A 12,797-nucleotide genomic window follows, 5' to 3' on the forward strand; every position below is an offset into this window, starting at 1 on the left:
AAAATACTAGAAACATTCAGTTTTAAATGGACTCCACTTTCCAAATCATCTACTATTTTTCACTGAGCTACCCTGTTTGTTATATCCTCAAAGAACTTTAATAAATTTGTCAAGCATGATTTGCCTTTCTAAATATTATGTTCACACAGTTTTGATTGTATTATAATTTTTTAAATGCTGTGGTACTGTATCTTTTTTAAAGAGTTCTAATGTTTTCTCAATGATAGATATTAGACTCATGGGCCTATTATTTCCTGCTTGCTATATCACCCTTTCCTTGAATTATGATTTTACATTTGCAGTTTTCCAATTTACTGTGATATTTCCAGAGGATGATAATTGTGGAAGATTACAACTAAAGCATCCACCTCAGCAGCCACTTCCAATAAAGATGCAGACTTTCAGGTCCAGGGGATTTGCCAGTCTTCAGTTCAATTAGTTTTCCTTCTATGTTCTTCCCCATTGTTTGTGATTGTTTAACATTCTTTCCTCTCTTTTGAGACTTACTTTTCTATGATTCCATGGATGTGTTTTGTGTCTTCTGCTGTCAAAAAGGATATAAATAATTTGTTCAAAGTTTATGCCACTTACTTGTCTCTCATTATTTATTCCCTAATCTCTACTTCTAAGACAGAAAGTCACTTTTGTTTCTCTTTCTCTTCTATATAACATGTTAGAAAAGCATTTATGGTCTGTTCTAATATTTCTTCTGAATTTATTCTCGTATTTGGATATGTCTCTTTATTTTCAGCTGCCCTTTGCTTGCTTCTAAAGATTTTCCCAATCTTCTGGCCTGTCACTTTTTCCTTACTTAACCACAGATGGTGCATCATTCTCAAAATCTTTCATGACCAATGTAATGTGTCTTTTTGAGAGTAGTGAAGTATCTCCTTAAATATCTATTTCCCATTGGACATGTGACTAAAGATGGGAAGCCAGTTCATCCCTCATCCTACAGGAGTTTGGCAATTTGGGATATCCCAATGGGAATCATAATAACTTGGAGAACCTTGTCCAGAATCTGTTTTTAATCACTCAGAAAAAAGTTAGGAGGCAGGTACAGCAAGTGATAAACAAAGTTGATGGAAATGCAAACCTTTATTCTAAAAGGAATTGAACATAAAAATAAGGATGTTAAATTTTAGTTGTACGGAGCATTGGTGAGACTACATCTGTGTGAAGTTTTGGTTTCCTTATTTAAGGAGAGACATAAATCTGTTGAAAGTGGAACAGAGGAGGTCTACTAGATTCACACCGAGAACAATTGTTTTGTCTTATGAGGATAGATTGAAATGTGGAATTCAGACAGAAACAGATCAGCCATCATGGTACTAACTGATAGAGGAAATTTGATGGACTGAATTGCTGATATCTGCTCCTGTTATATTTGTATGTTTGTATTAATGATGGTGTTGTCTCTTGCCCCCTCTGGATCAATGCCAATAGACGTAATGATTACAGTCTGTACTGTTACTGCAATCTACTTTATCGCTCAGGTAGTTTAACGCTAGAGCATAAAATTGCATCAGATTACAACATAAAGCTGCCTCAGATCCATTACTGAGATTGAGGAGTGCCCAGACCAGGAAGAGACAGTTAACCAAGTTTCAGTTACACAGCTAGGTATGTCCTTCTTCTCTGAACCTAAAGCTTATGGTCTTGCTTCTGCGATAGTTGTTCCTAGGTTACTGCTTTCGATGTCTTCAAAGCTCTTTTTTGTTTTATTTTCTCTTGATTTTACAGGATGTTCGACTCCCACCTAGGATCCTGGGTACTCTGAAATCATTCGGTCAAGGGTCATATGGACAAAATACATCTACTTCACTGACCACCCTTCTGCCTTTAATTTAGTAACCTTGATAACCATGAAAGTCAAGCAGCCCTTATCATCAGATTCCTGCTTAATGTGCAGTGTCTGGCTCTGTCTTACGCAGTCATTGTTCCGGTGAAGTTGGCCACTTCTCCCATCATCCTTGTTGAAACTTAGTCATGTTTGCCATACTGGTGCAGTGTTGGAATTTAGAAGTCATTTTGCTACAATGGGAAAAAAGTGGCAAGGCTTGTCCAAGTTATCAGAGCTACTGGAACACAAAGTTTTAGTTCTGCTGGGAAAGATTACATTAATGAAGAATGAAAGCATGGAGGGATTCGAACATGAGTGACAGAATTTTAAAATTCATACATTTCGATATTGGGAGCCAAACTTGGTCAGCACACATGGGCACAATAAGCAAGAGGATTTGATATGGGCTTTAATATAAGCAGAAGATGTTTAGGTGAGTTTTTTTGTGTGGTGAATGTTTGGAGGCTGTTTGGGGAGGTTGAGAATAGTCAATTTTGGAGGTAATTAAAGCATGCATGAGGGTTACAGGAAATCTGTTTTTGACATGATCTTTGATATAGAAAATAAATTAGATATAGAAAATAAATTAGAAAACCATTTTAGGAGTATCCAACAACTGCTGACATAATTTATATGTAAGGTAGCATCTGCATTCAACAAATCATTTCAAGTGCATATATAAATCCAGTCTTCTTGCGCCAACTCTAATGTTATTTGGTGCTAAAATATTCATCCACAGTTGATAGTAAAATAAGATAATTTCTAGCCAAGAGTATACAAGTTCAATCAAAATGATATAATCAAAGTTTCACTCTGTGGCTGGTCAGAATCTGGAGTGCACTGCCTGTGAATGTAGTGGAGGCTTAAAATGTTACAGCCTTTAAAAGATATTTGAATGAGTACTTCAAATATACTTTCAATAATATGGGAAATAATAAGTGGAAGAAAAAGGGATTAGCTCACTTTTAATGATAATTATTTAATGATAATGAGTGTAGACTCAGTGAGCTGAAAGGCCTTATCTGCACTGTTCTGGATTAGTGGTGCTGGAAGAGCACAGCAGTTCAGGCAGCATCCGAGGAGCAGTAAAATCGACATTTCAGGCAAAAGCCCTTCATCAGGAATACCTTATCTGCACTGTGATAACCTATGAACTGAAGGGCTTGCTTATTCTAATGAAATTGTTGTTTAAACTAATTTGCACTAAATCAGTCTGATCCAGCGAAAGTAAATATCGTGCCAACAATGGTTTAAACTAGCATTTTTGTGTGAATGTTTTCAAAAATGTTATTTTGTAAAAGAATTATTGTACATTATCATGACATTTTCTGTAATGTATTGCTGTTTTTCTGTAATGTGAAGTTCTTTTAATATTTATTTCTAACAATCTTTGCCATATTACATTAAAAATATTCTACCAAAAATACCGAAACATTATTTGGGGTACTCTGTAAAACCTAGATGTTCAACCAAATTTTATAAATGAAATAGCAATTGGTATGACTCAGTCCTTAAAGTTGAATATTTCATTGTTTAAAAAAAAGATATTGTATGTATAAAAAAACAAGTTAATGCAGTGAAATATTGAAAGGAGTTTAAATTTATTCAGGTAAAATGGGGTTCATTAATTGAATTGCCCATAGTAAAACTTAACAATTTCCATTGCCATTTGTTCAAAACTTTACACAGACTCAGCTTATTATTTTCATCCAGTCATACTTCAGACAAACAGAATTGTTCTCACATGTGGCTTGACCCCATGAGTATTTCATTTTCTCACATGTTTGCTAGTCATTGAAAGCCATTGAAAAACATGAAAAATTAAATCTGTAAGACCAGTGTATAAATCTGAATTGTTTTGGATTATATATTCGGTTGAAATAATATTCTTTAATTGTTGGCAAACCCCTTACACTGCAAACTTTTAATTGAAGCCATCTAAAGGGATGTGTCATGACAATGGTATTAGGGCAAATAAAAGCCATTTGTCACAGAGAAGTGCAGATCACATTAATCATTTAATTTTCATTACAAGAACTACAAAAATAATATTAATAACACTTTAGAAATGTTCTAACAGCATAAATTTAAATTATTATCTGATGAGAAAATAATTAATTTTGGAAATTTCTGACAGGATAATCAATCAACTTCAATAAATAATCATCATTTGTTATCCATTCATAGAGAAGCAAAGTCCTATTCTTTACTCCTTTAAAAGCATTAATTTTAGACCTCAGAGCTGAGAGCCAATTGTACTCAACTGATGAAGTTTCATTTATTTGACATAATAATAGCATACATATTAAGTTTTGAAAAATATATTATTCAATAAAAATAGTAACCAAAGGAAATAGCATTAGGACTACAAAATCTGGATACATTGAGTCCACATTAGTGAATCGTAACTCTCATGCTGATTCGACCTTACTGCATGCCTTCCCTGTACCTTTGCCTAGCTAGTCACTGCAGCATTGCATTTTAATGGATTGATCTTGCAAAGTTTCAGTCTGAGCTTGACTGCAGCAATGTCATCCTGTTTGCCCTAGCCCCCTCAGTCGAAGCAAAATACTCAGAGACACAGTATGGCTTTACATTCCTCATCTTTATTTCAGGCCCTGGAGGGAGAGAGAACAATTGCCAATGTGCACAGGGACATGAGTTCATGGTCTTGTCTGGAACAGCAGTTTCTTAATGAATTAAAAAGTCATTTTACAGGGAGGAGCATCCAGATAAGGCAACATACATATTAACATTATACCATTACAATCAATGAGTGTCAATAGCAGAGGTCAAGCCCTTTACTGTTGTACAATGAATGTTCTTAACCTAGTTAACTGGATTCATACAACGGATATTTTTCCCTTGTTAACTGACTTTGCATACTGAATGCTTCCAATATTGTGAAATGGCTCTACATAATGACTGCTTTTCCACCTTGTTAGCCCATTACCCTTGCCTCCAGCACCCCATTGTTAACTGCAAGCTCTTATCTGATCTGAGTCATGCTCAGCTGTACCTCTTGTTTCACAAAACTCAGAACTTAACTCTTTCCCTGCCTGCTTATACCATACACACATTCTCATTCCCTCCTTTTATCATTTCATGATAACCACCTAGATGACACTAACAGTTTCATAAGACTCTGTCAGCCAGTATTTAAGCAAATTATTGACACACAGCATACAATGGTTATAACAACAACATTTACTAGTCCGTTACCGTGAATAGAATTTGAAGAATCCTCCCAAGTGGGAAAAAAAATCCACTAGTAGAGTTCTTAAGTCCAAAGTCCTTAGTGACCACTCCATCCCATGCATGTCGAGTGGAAACAAGTCAGTTCTCCAAAATCTCCTTCAGTAAAGTCCAACCTGAAAACAAAATTCACTTTGTCTCTCTGCATCACTCCTCAGAGAAATCTGATTTCTTGGATAAGGGCAGTTAAATACTTCACAAAATTGATGAGACTTCCATGCTTGCGGAGATGTTTTAGATGAAGGATACCAGTGCACTTGTTGCAGTGCAGCAACTGCAGCAACCGGCTAGGTGAACACAGCATTCTTTGCTGCTTGTGCTCCCATTCTGCTGTTAAAAGTAACAAAGCCAACTGGCTGTTGTGATGTTAGCATGATCAGTGAACAGTCATATCCTTTAAATGATCAAAATACAAGGTAAAGCTCATGTGGTTTAATGTCCATAGGAAGGCCACTGACAAAAGGTGTACTGACCTCCTCTTCATTGTTGTTAATTTCTTCACTTTGGCTCATGACTGGGGAGCTGATTGAATCCGTTGGATCAGGTTGTGGAGGGGTGGGCAGTGGTCCTAGGCATGCTTTACCTGTGAATAGAAAAACCTCTAGAGATGATGTTAGCTGCTGAAAGAAGTATCTCTGCATTTCCTCTCTGATTCCTTCCTTGCCAAAGTGGATATCAATATGAAGACAGTCGCACATTTAACTGCACTAAATTGTGTCTGTTCTAGTTCAACATTTTTTGAATTCTTGAAGTCTGTTACTCTGTTCACTATTTATGACAATATCAAGTTTTATACAATCCATAAACTTCTAAATTGTACTGCCTATACAATTCAGTCAATTATAAACAGCAATCAATGGTCCTAAAACCAACCCTCGGGTACCTTATTCAAGTTAATCAAAAATTATTTTCCTTTAACAAATTGATACTTGGCTAATGTGAAAGCTGTCAAGAAAAGTATTTCAAAAGTCTGGAACAGCAAGAAAACAACAAAATGTTTCCTGTGTTTTAGCAGTTTCAGTTCAGATTTAAGTATCAAATATTCATGGGAAACAAATGTTGAATATTTTAAAAATTGTTCTCCAAATGAAATTTCCCAAACAAAACAATCAGAATTACAGAGGTAACTTTGGTAGAGATTAGCATTCTTTGAATTTGCAATATGAAAGGGCCAATGAAGTCTTAACAATAATTAACAGAATTTAAACAGCTCAGCCTCAAGTTATGATATTCTCTTGAATCTGAACAAAACATCAAATTCAAAATGCACTCCTCTTTTTGAGAACGCTCTGCATTAAAAACACAGCAACAAAGATATTTTAATATAATACCCTCATCCGGCTAAAGCATGACCACTGACCCAACTGTTATTTCAATGTAATAACAAAACCAGCCCCATTACAAAGCCCACAAAACACATTAAATTGAGATCCTGATTCAAATAAGGCAAAACAGTTACTGAAAACAAGAAAACCCTTGCAGTGGACCACATGGCGCCACAGTCCATGCCACTCTCTTCCCCCAGAACAAAGACTCATAGAGACTCAATTTCACCACTAGGGGACTTTAACCCTTTCTCACATTACTCCTCATGGGAGCTTGAACCCCACTTAAACACAGAACTTGAATCCCACTTAAACACAGAAAACCTGAACCCCAATTAAACACAGAAAACTCGAACACCAATTAAACACAGAAAGCTAAACTCCCAATTAAACACAGAGACCTCAGATCCCAATTAAACACAGAAGGCTTGAAGCTCACTTAAACACAGAGAGCTCGAACCCCCTCACTTAAACCCACCCCACCCCACTCAAACCCCAAAACCACGCAGAGAACTTGAACCTCAACCAAACCGACCCCAGGGGACAAGAACTCCAGTACCGCACGGAGGATTTGAAGCTTTATCACACCTACCTCAGGAGACTCAAACCCTAGTACCGCGGAGAGGAGCCGAAACTTAATCACATCCACCCTAACAGGGGACTCAAACCCCAGTATCGTGCAGAGGACTTGGACCTCAATTACACCCCCTCTCCCCAATGCAACACAGAGAACTCAAACCTCTGCCTGCGAATTTGCGAAACTGCGCCTATCGACTGAACTAATTACTGTTTGGGGAATCTGTAGAATGCAGAGCAATCAAGCGAGTAGACTGTCTCTGGCACACAGGAAAATTGAGAGGGACGAAGGTTTAAAATCTGACCTTGTGGGCCCGTCCATGTCAGGACACTGATCACTTAATCTGAACCCCACCCCACTCACACTCCCCACCTCCCCCCCCCCACCCCCCCCACCCTCAAACAATAGCATAAATGCTGTCCTTCCACACTTCACTTCAGCTCTGATGAAGACTCATCCAGACTGAAAACATCAGCTTGCCCATCTCTCTCTATGGATGCTGTCTAACCCATTGTGATCTCCACCATTTGTTTTCAGTACAGATTTCAGCATCCACAGTAATTTGTTCCCACAGTGAAACAGGGATTGTTTTCATTAATCCAAGAAGCTTGAGAGGATTTCATGGGGATGTAAAAAATTATTATGTTTTTAAATGAGGTGCTTGGATTAAATATATTCAAATTATTTCAAACAGCTGAAAGATCAATAATCAAAGAGCTCAGATTTAACTTCATAAATTGATTGACAAAAGAACTGGAGGAAACCCAAGTACCATCTTTTGCACAAAGTGTAGATTAGGATCTAGAACATGCTCCCTCTCTGTTATTGTGACAAATACAGATTCAAATGTATTCAAAGGTGTTGAAAGGGAAATTGGAGATATACTTGGAGTCAAATAGAAACAGAAGGAACACACATGTGCTTGTGTGTGTGTGTGTGTGTGTGTGAGAGAGAGAGAGAATGCTGGTCCATATTTATCTCAAAATCAACGACAAGAAGATCAGATAATCTACCTCTAAAAAATTGCTGTTTGTGAGAACTTGCTCTGTGCAAATTGCCAATTTTCTTACATTACAAGAGTTAAAAATACCTCACAGTAAACAGCAAAATGCTTTCGGATGTCCTTACACGTGCTGAGAAATGAAAGCTTTTTTTTGTCCTTTGAGAAGGGATTGAATAATTAGGCCAATACTGTACAGAACTTAAGAGGTGATTTAAATTAAATATATAAAATTCGTAAGGGCCTTAATAGAGTAGATATTGAAGAAATGTTTCCCCTGCCTCAGAAGTGTAGAACTATGGGTAACAGCCTCAGAATCAGGGAACAGCTTGTGAGATGAGAAAAGTGAGATGAAGAAGTTTCTTAAATCAAAGGGCTCTGAACCTTTTGTAATTCTATATCGCAGAGTTGGGATGATCAGGTATTGAGTACATTCAACACAGAGGTTAATAGTTAGAAGGGAACTGAAGGACATGACAGTATTGTGGCAAGATGGGGTTAAGGTGGAGTAGATGATCAGCTATGATCCTATTGAATGACAGAGCAAGCTGGAAGGGCAGAATGGCAAATTTCTGTTCCTATTTTTTATATTCATTGTCTGCTCCCACTTCCTTTGGAAAGTTTGTTTGTATGACCTCCTCCCACTCTCATAGATTCTTGCAACTATGTAACACCTCTCTTCCACTCTATCTCATCTATCATGACCCCTAGTACACTGTTATAAATATAAGAGCTGTACTTGGTCCTGTGAAATAATTCTTGAGATCAAACTTGGCTTTAAGGCTTTCACCATATACTCCAATCAAATTGTACCTCTGCCTTGATAGGTACAGGCTGGTTTTGGGTAGTGCTAAGAAGTTTAAACTCATAAAAGATGCTCAGCTCTTATTATTTGCAACCCTACTCAACCATTCAATAACCCTTAGAACTAGCTGCATGATACAGTCATCTAACAACATATTGTTTGCTTGCTGACTACATCAAAAGCAATCGGTATAAGTTCATTCTTGGTCTTACTGAATTTCATGTCTTAACTCTACACATCGTGGAATTTTATGTCTTCCTCCTTCACTAATGTGTTATGTTCATTTATGCAACAGTGCGTTTTTCAATCTAATTCATTGTATGCAAAATGCTTTGGCAGTGATGAGAGACTTCAGGTAAAAAATACTTTTTCCCTATTTATGTTGCTGCCTTGCTAAAAATGATATTACAATAACAAATTAGATGTTCAACAATCCAACCTACTATTATAAACAGCAATACAGCTTGTATTTCTGCATTACTTTTGCTGTAGGGATCATCTCACAGTCCAAGAAACTTTCCAGTTATAAATAGCAGCAAGTTAAATCTGTTTGATTTAAGTTGTGAATGAAAAGCCAAAATGAGTGGAAAATATATTTTGGAAAGTCTAAGATTATTCTGAAATTATTGTAACTCTAAAATGGATAGAAACCAAATCAATTAGAATGTTTAAGATTATTAAGAATAGGAACAGGAATAGGACAAGTAGCCAATCAAGTCCGCTCCGGAATTTAAAAAGTTCATTGTTGATTTGATTGTGACTTTTACTCCACTTTTTACTTGTCTCAATCCTTCATCCCTTGAACCTCAGTGCAGAACAAATACCTATCTAAAAATGGCTCTGCCTAAGCTTATCTCTATGGAAACAAATTTCAAAGACCAACAACCCTCAGAGAAGAAATGTCTCCATGTTAAATGGGAGATCCCTTGGGCTGGATACTACATGCCCCCAGGAGATGAGTAAAATAGAATGGATGTCAGTCCACCTGCTCTACACGCAACTTCAAGCTCACCCTCATAATATTGAGGGCAGGAAAGTCACAAAATCAGCTGACTGCATACCATCTGCAAATAAACAATTAAAAGTTAATAGAGCTTATCACATGCTCAGTTAACCTCAACACTCTACTGCCCATACCATAATACTGTTGACTGAGTGGCGTAAGGGCATTAGGACCCTGAAGCAAACTTTCAATGGTATCATGCACATCACTGAGCAGAAATACTCAGTATTTCTGGGCGGAGTTACAACCTACTAGCCAAAATATTCTGGAAGAATACCAGAACACAAAGAAGACAGATTGGTGTTTACTTCATGCATCTGCAAGTTATTATCTGGCATATCCACAATTAACATGTCTAGCAGTATTTAATCTTAATTTATATTTTAAAAATGTTACTTTGAAGTCTAAGCCTAAGGGCAGTCCTTGATTTTGCCTTCTCCATGAACAGACTATAAATTCACAGTTTGGCATCAAACCACATAATGAAAGAGGCATGGCCAGCAAGCAGAAGTGGGCGGTCTGTTGTTAAAAGTGTGGAAACAAAGAGAGTGCACCATATGTCTGGATTGCCCTTTTAGCATTTTGGACAACCCTTCACCCAGTGATAGCAAGTTGCCTTATCTTCACTACCCTGCCTGATCTCCAAAGTTTATCCCCTGCTCCCTTGTACCTCCTCCCTAAGCTATTCATCACTCAATCCACCCGATGAGGTCCTCAAATTCCAGGCTGTGTTCCTTGGGAAGCTGTCTGCAATACTGGCAATGCCCACTGCTGAGCTGTGGGCACTACCAGAACTGCTGAAGCTACTGGCCAAGCAGATCAGTGGGCAGCCTCTGAGGCTCGGACTTCCTCCTCCTTGATAATACTGCCTGCAGCATGTTATTCCTAGAGGATGGTCTTTTCTCACAATCCACCAAATTGCCAACAGTAGGCAGCCTACAACGTGCCCCATCCCCCACCCCCAATAAGTACAACCCCTTTTTTAAAATTGGGCCCCCTAGTTCTAGATTTTCCACAATCTAAGAAACTACCTAGTCAACCCCCTTCATAGTCTTATATTTAAATGAGGTCACATCCTTCTGAACTTTAACTTGATAAACCTTTCCTCAACCAGGAACAATTCTGGTGAACAATTGCTCAACTGTTTCTGATACAAATATAAGCTCAGTTCGATGGATGGCTGTAATGTGCAGTGGTCCTAACAGTATGGGTTCAATTCCTGCACTAGCTGCTTTTCCTAAGAAGGATTTAACTTCTCAATCCCACCTGTTCATCTGAGGTGTGGTGGTGGTTGAACCTAAAGGTCACCAGTCACCTCACTCTAGTTAGAGAGCAGCCAAATGGTCTGGTCAAGCTATTGGTGACTTTACCTTAATCAGTTTAGTGAGAGAGGATCTCCAAGCTTATGTGAAAAGAATACACTGAAACTTAAGCCCTATGGTGGAGAATGTTTAGTGTTTTCCATGTTTAGCTTGTATTTCCACTTTCAACACTAACATCAACCCCACCACCACCAAACTTGTGCTAACTGGCTCATTTCTGAATTAAACACATTAAAATACTCTTTTAGTAAAACCCCCAAATTTGATGAACTCAAACCTAATTAAAATAAAACAGCTTTTTATAAGGGAACAATTGTAATTTAATGCAAAATTTCAAATAATGCGTGGAGACTGTTTAAATTAAAATTTCAATAGATGGGTTAACAATGTACCTCCGCCCCTGGGTCTCCATTGCACATCAAAGTAGATAATTTTAAATCAACCTGTTTAGATGTGAAAGGATTTTGTAGACTACCACTGCAACATAATAGCTACATAGCTGGTAAATATTAAATATATTTATTCAAACTCTTCAGATATATTATTACATACACTCAGATGTTGTTACACACCTCTGAAAGAGGTGGTCTTGAGTCCAGTCCTAGTCTAGAGATAGGGACACCACAAGAACCCCAGGTAGCAGATGGCACTTTCATACATAGGAAATTATAATTAATTAATCAATGCCCATTACCTGTTTAGTTTTAACTTTTAACTACTAAATCCGAGCAAATATGTCAGTTGTTGTCTAATTGTAAATTAATAGTAAGACTTGCCTATTTTTATTCGCCAGCCCCTTTGCAACAATGATTGAAGTTCCATTTGCCTTCTGACTGTATATTGTATCGATGTGTTAGTGACTATTACATATGGATGTCTAGATTCTTCTGAATTTCAGCAGTCTCTCTCCATAGTGTTTTGTAGAAGAATAAGACGGTGTTATTTTCTGGGGCTGTAGATTGTGAAGGAGCAAAAATGGCCTTTGCAGTGATATGTACTTCTTGTCAGATGTGGGAGTTTAAAGAGAGTTTAAGGGTTACTGCGGATTATATCTACCATAAATGCTGTTGGATGTGAATCTTATCAGATCTTATCTAATGGATCAGTTGGAGAGACAGATAGAAGCGATGAGGAATTTGCAACAGCAACAGTAAATGATGGATGGCAGTTATAGGAAGGGAGAAAGTCTCAGATACATTCACAGAGATGGGTTAACTCCAGGAAGGGTAAGAGAGATCGGCACCTAGGGCAGGAGTCCTTTGTGGATCTACCCATTTCAAACAGGTATGCTGTTTTGGAAAATGTAGGGGGTGATGGATTCTCAGGGGAATGTAACACGAACAGTCAAGTTTCTGGTATTGAGACTGGCTCTAATGCAACGAGGGGTACGTTGCTTCCAAGAGATCAATTGTGTTAGAGGATTCTGTAGTTCGAGGTACAGACAGACATTTCTGTGGCCAGCAGAGAAAAAGCAGAATGGTGTGTTGTTTCCCTGGTGCCAGGATCAAGGATGTCTCAGAGAGGGTCCAGAATGTTCTCACAGAGGAGAGAGATTCTGGATTAGTGGTGCTGGAAGAGCACAGCAGTTCAGGCAGCATCCAAGGAGTAGCGAAATCGACGTTTCAGCAAAAGCCCTTCATCAGGAATAAAGGCAGAGAGCCTGAAGC

Source organism: Chiloscyllium plagiosum, chromosome 20 (assembly GCF_004010195.1).
Source record: "Chiloscyllium plagiosum isolate BGI_BamShark_2017 chromosome 20, ASM401019v2, whole genome shotgun sequence".
Classification (NCBI taxonomy): Eukaryota; Metazoa; Chordata; class Chondrichthyes; order Orectolobiformes; family Hemiscylliidae; genus Chiloscyllium; species Chiloscyllium plagiosum.